This window comes from Prosopis cineraria, unplaced genomic scaffold (assembly GCF_029017545.1).
Source record: "Prosopis cineraria cultivar Desert tree isolate PC_DT_omini unplaced genomic scaffold, ASM2901754v1 PC5, whole genome shotgun sequence".
Classification (NCBI taxonomy): Eukaryota; Viridiplantae; Streptophyta; class Magnoliopsida; order Fabales; family Fabaceae; genus Prosopis; species Prosopis cineraria.
Window position 1 is genome coordinate 32113095 of NW_026555336.1, and position 6367 is coordinate 32119461.

At 35.7% G+C, this 6367-nt stretch overlaps 1 pseudogene; it reads left to right on the forward strand.

Annotated features, from left to right (window-relative positions):
* Window positions 1-290: 290 nt before the first annotated feature.
* Window positions 291-6367, forward strand: part of LOC129310825 (uncharacterized) — a 6515-nt pseudogene continuing 438 nt past the window's right edge.

Consider the following 6367-nt stretch of genomic DNA (forward strand, 5'->3'; position numbering starts at 1 on the left):
CCTTTTTTCTTTTATTTTCTTATTGAAAATTGAAAAAAACTCAAAAACAAGGACCTACATTCAACATTATTATATTGTAAATTTTTTAAATTTAATTTTTTAAAAATTTAACATCTTTTTGATTCTATTTTTAAATTAAAAAATATATAATATTTAATTTATTCAAAACATGAATAATTACATGGGTGGCTCCTAGAAAATGTCCACGAATGTGCAACGAATAAATAAATAACAAATAATAAATAATAATAAATGAATAACCTGAACAATGCTCTTTCCATACCATTTCCAGCTCCCATTCCGTGCTCCGCCCCGTCTTCCGCCTTCATTCGATAATCGATCTTCTTTGGTTCTCTCTCCAACTCCATAAATTGTCTCCCTGTTTCGCTTCGAAGAGCTAGCGGATTCTTGAGAACATCCAGAAGGTTCTCATTTTTCATATGATTAGTTTTTTATGGAGGTAGGTTTCAAATTGTCTTTCCTAGCCTCGATATTTACATGTGTTTCTGCAGTGTGTGAAATTCTGATATTTTGATAGGATAGAATCCTCGATGGGTGCTTACGGTCACCGTGGAACCCCTTGAGTTCGACGTTCTTCAGTTTGAATTTTGTTTTGAAACTGTCTGATTAGGGTTTTATAGTTACCTGAATTAACCAAACCCCTTCTTATCTCAGTGGTTGAAGCAATCTGTTATGCTATTTCCTCCAGATAATTTTTGTATTGGAGCTTGTTCATCGTTTTTTTTTTTTTTGAAGAGTGTGTTTGATTTGGAGAAAGCTTTAGCACATTAAAAGAGAAATATAATTGACATGCAATAGGTTTGTTGTTGATCTTAATTTTGCTTTCTATACGTATGTGTTTGGGAATTCTAGTTGGGGGATGATTTTAATTATGAAATGTATTGGATTTCTAGCGATCTTCTGGGTGGTCTTTCGTGCTACTGCTAACCCCTGAAATGGAAGGGGCGTATAAGCTCTCACTGAAGCTCACTATTTTACCTGTCATCACCATTCGAAAGTTCTATGTGCATCATCTTCAATCTTATCTTATAGTTCTACTAAGTGCCGTAGGCTGGCTAATAAAATATGATCTTACATTACATTAATTTGTTATATATCTTAGCTTGATTATTAATATATGTACAGGGAATGTTTGGTCTGATGGTATCCCTCCACTTTCCAGGACATTAAAGAATGTTGGGCGCCCAATGTTTAGTTCGCCAAGATCCTAGAATGTTGATTGCCTTAGAATCTAGAATATTCACATTGTTATGGCATCCCGTATATACTAGTGTGAGAATTATGGCATATGTGATTGTCCTCTCTTTTTTCTAATTAATTATCATTTTGTACATAAATCAGTTTGTGAAAAGAGAAACTCTTCCTTTGGTTCCAGATTCTATAAATTCCCTGGAATTCCGTAAATCGGAAAGAATATTGATTGAAAAGGGATGCATGGAGAAAAATGTGAAGCTCTTTTCGGATGGGTAAAATACTTGGGATTTGAAACAAATATTTGAGTAAAGACTTATAGAAGAATACATTGAGTGATCTAGGTTGTGGCTTTGGAAAGCTTTCAAGAAAAGGGAATTAAATGAAGCTTTTATATATATATATATATATATTCATTGAATTACCAAAGAAATTGGAATGCTGTAAACGCTTAGCATATCGTTTGAATTCAACTTGACCAAATCTGAAGAAGCACTCAGACTACATCACTCCCTTACCATCACTGAGTTTCTGGGTTCACGGTGTTCAATCTGGCTTTTCTGTTGCCGATTTCATTTTGTTATAGTTCGGTGTTCGTTGATTTCGTTTCCTTATTTTTTAATTGATGTTTATAATTTGCTGGTTTTCTATTCATCAGCTCCCTTCCCCATGGAGGTGCATGTTGGTCGGGCATTGGGTTGCCATTTTTTTTCCTTTTTTACAAGGGTAGGGGTAATATGATATTTTGGTATTGTAAATTGTAGATGTCAAATATTTATATTAGCATTCTATTAGCATACCAAACATGTCTTTAGAACTCATTTTCATTGTTTTAAGAAATAAAATTGATGTTCTTTGCCTTTTGGAACCCGTGTCAGTGGTAGTAAAGCTGATTGGGTCATTTGTAAGTTTGGTTTCGATAATTGGATTCGGGTTGAAGCCACTGGCTTTGTTGGGGATTTGGATCATGTGGAATGATCAAGATATCGCTGTTGATTATCTCTTTTCCACCACTCAACTGCTTCATTGCAAAGTGACTGACTTAAGAATAAATGATGCTTTCTTTACTACTTTTGTGTATGGGGAAACCGCTTATACTAAATGTCAACCTATGTGTGAATCCATTAACTGCATTGTCGAAAACATGGATGACCAATGGATGATTGTAGATGATTTTAATGCTTTTGGCAGTAGTAGCAGTGACAAACAGGATGGTACTCAAGCGGTTAACCAATCCATGAACCCATTTAATAGTTGCGTGAGAACATCAAATCTCATTGAAATCCCTTTTATAGGTGATAAATTCACTTGAGAGAATGATAGGACTAAAGTTAGATTAGAATGGGTCTTTAGCAATGTCAATTGGGAGATGAATCATCCTAATGCTAGGACTAAATATTATTTAAAAATAATGAATGATATATATAAGAAGGGATTTGGTTATTGGAGAATCATATGAATTAGTGATCAGTAAACTAAATATATTGATGTTACCTTTTTGATATGGCACTAGTAGTTGGGGGTGGCTTAGAATGGAGGCTTTAGATCAATGCAGAGAACATATATTACAATGATACGGAAATTTTTATCTGCCTTTTGGACTTTGGTGGTTGAGTAGACAATTTTACTTTATTACATTTTTTGGGGACTGTTGCAGCAAGGGATAAATGTTAATAACGTGCTGTAGAAAGAAATTTTAAGCAAATGAAGTGCATGTGGATTCATACTGTTCCACTGTAATTCCTTCAATGCATTTCCAAATTGTTTTTTGATATGGACTAAATTTTGATTTTGATATGCATCTCCTTTTTTCTTTCTTCTTGTTTTTTTTTTGGGTGGTCAAGTTACTTTGCTGAAGTATAATTTCTTGACCCAGGGATAAATGATAGGAAAAGGAGTTTTAGGAGAGCGCTTTCAACCCCGGACATGTTCTGGGAGCAATGCACCCAAACTGGTCAGGCAAAAGGGAATTCCAAAAATGTTGTTATTGACATAGATGGTGATCAAGTTGATGAAGTGGTGATTATAGATTTTCCAGAGTATATGCAACAAAAATTGCATGGCTTAGCTCACAGAGCAGAGACAGAAAGTATCCACTTCAGAGTGTCATCAGCATTGATGATGATGAGAGTGATGAAGCTGAACACACTGAAATTATTGCCGAAGGTGGCGGGGAATGGATAGTGATGCCTCCTCAAGCAAACGATTTTCTCCTGCTCCAGGCTTTATGGGAAATTCCGTGCACATAGACGGTGATGATTGTCCTTCATCTGAGTTGCCAGAAAGTAGGAAAACAAGCTCTGCAAGAGCTGCTGACAGAAATCGTTATGGTTTTAGATACCTCTGAAAGTGAGTCATCTGAGAGTGATTGTTCTGATTGTGAACTTATAGAAGTTTGTGAACAATGGGAAAAAGCTTCAATTAAAAGAAGACATCATATCTTTAATGATAGAACTGGATTTAATGAGCAGGCCAGTTCTTCTGGTTTGCATAGTAATTCTAATGCTGATATGAAGTAGAAAATAGGACAGGACATGATGCAGGCACTTCCTCATATTCTGGTCCCAGCAATGTTAACAATACGATAAACCTAGCCCATACCGTAACAACCAAATAGACGATGCTAATCTCTATATGGGGAAAGAATATCCTATTAAGGATTTTGGTCAGAAAATTAACCAAGAGAGTTATAGAATTTTTTACGTTTGTGTCCACTGAGAAAATGCAATCTTTACACAAGACTTCTGATTCTGTGGTGGAGAAACGAGTAGGAGTGGAGAATTTCCCCCTTCTCCAAGTATAAAAGTTACGATGTTGCTAGTGATGCTGTTATGGATGCTTCAAAGCTCAATAAAGAAGCAGGTGATAAAGAGTCTAGATTTGTTAGCTCCACCCAAGAAGCAAGCAAAGGACAACAAAAGAGTGATGGAACTGGACTGAGGAACAGGGATGCCAATTTTTTCTGACAGACCTCTGGCTGTGTCTATTTTGATGAAATGCAACTTAATCAAGATGGGCCTGTATCTCAAGAGTGTGTGTGAGAGATATCATTAATGAAAGAGAAAAACAAGGAAACTGATGAATATAAGCAAGCCATAGAAGAGGAATGGGCATCCAGGCAGCGACAACTGCAAGTTCAGGTATTGCATGTGTGCCATTGTGTTTATTTTTTTTTTCTCTAATATATGTATCCCTATTTTTCTTGGTGTTTGAAATCTGCAAAGCAATTTTACAAGGCAGGAGGGTCTGATTGGTGCAAATGCCAGTTCTTTCCCAATATTTTTGACTGTTTGTTATTGTCTCTATATCATTGTTAGAGTTTAGGTTTCACTTTGCATTCTTTGATAGCGTTCATATATTTTTCTTTCTCTTACTGTCGAACAGAATGATGATGAAAAGTGTGGCCACCATAGAGGTCTTCAAATGGCGTTTTCAACTAGTGACCTTCCTATTGATTAATATGACTTCACTGTTTTTTTCCCCTCCTTAATTCTTTAGATGATGTCTCCTTTTTTCTTTGAAGTTTAAACTGTAAATCATGGTATTCAAGACTGTGGTGTAGTTTTTCCCCCTTTCCATTGCTGTCCATGGCTTGTGAATCTGTAAGGGTATAACAGTAAAATTGCTACTGGATTGAATATTACGTTGCTTTTATTTCACCATCTCGAATTCAATTTTCTTACTAAGGTCATGTGTGACATAAGCGCATGGCTAAAATGCTGCACTGTCTAGTTCAGTTGCTTTTTTTATGTATTTTAAGCTTCTTTTTGCCTCATGTTTCTATATTCGTGCGTGAGACTTTTTGCTATGCCTTGTGCCCAGGATTGATGAATTTATAAATATGTTTCTGATGCTTATTTGGCTGTTTGATGCTTCCAATGCTGGTAAAACTTCTGTGATATTTTGGCATTACTGATATGGTGCATTTTCAGATCTTTTTTTATTGGGCGGATATGTGCATGATTTTGTTGTTATTCAACAAACCTTTTCAAAGAAAAAAAGTGGCTTACAAGGATCAGCCTCGAACTTATTTAGTGCATATTGTTCTTGTAAAAATTGGCCCCTTCATGGGGTTTCCAGCTCCTTATTATATATGCATGACTACCCTTAAAAGAGAGCATCTTTTTCCGTTGCCATATTGAAAGTGCTTATGGTTTCTTGTTATTACAGTTATTTGGTCTTAACATTATATTCCCATGTCTATTGGTGCCTATTGTATGTGCAATTTAGTTTCCTACTCATGCTGTTTCATAAATTGATGTTTGATAGACCTAATCGCATTATATAGTTTTATTGCAACATAATATTAACATGCAGTTTTAAATTCACTTAAACCAAATGATCATACATGTCCCTTTCAGGCAGAGGAGGCACAGAGGTTGCGTAAAAGAAAAAAAAAGGCTGAAAGTAAGCGCTTACTGGACATGCAAAGAAGGCAAAAAGAACGGATTGAAGAAGTCAGAGAGACGCAGAAGAAGGTTGTAATTATGTATTTAAAATTTTCTAACAATGTTTGTTGTCCTGATTGGCTTCATGCATGTCAATTTTTTTTTCGTGTTCCTTTGATTTTTTTACCTCCTGCCTTTATGTTTGGCCATTTGGAAATTTACTTTTATGGACATACATAATTTAGACACGGAATTTTTTGCAACTGCAAAGTTTTTCTCATTCAATTTAGTAACTTGTGCCAAATTCAGGATGAAGAAAATATGAACATGAAAGAGCAACTGCGGTGATTGAAATAAGGAAAGAGCTTAATAAATTGGAGAGATAACATGCGTGGACATGGCTTCGTTGCTTCGTGGCTTAGGAATACAAGTGGGAGGAGGCTGTAGTCCCTTGCCACAAGAGGCAAGTTTTTTTTTTTTTTTGGTTTTTATGTAGTTTGTCTATTAACTGGATATGACGTGTGTTGACATGGCTTCTAGGTTTGGGTTGTCTAGTTTTATATTCTGATAGAAAATCGATCTTTCTTCTGGCTTTTTTTTTACTGTGTTCTGTGTTTTGTTAAAGATATTTCTCTCTCTTAATGGTCATTCAGGTGCATGCAGCTTATAAACGGGCCTTACTAAGTTTCATCCTGATGGGCGTCAAAAACTGACATTCGAGAGCAGGTGGAGGCTGAGGAGAAGTTCAAGCTTATCTCTCGCATGAA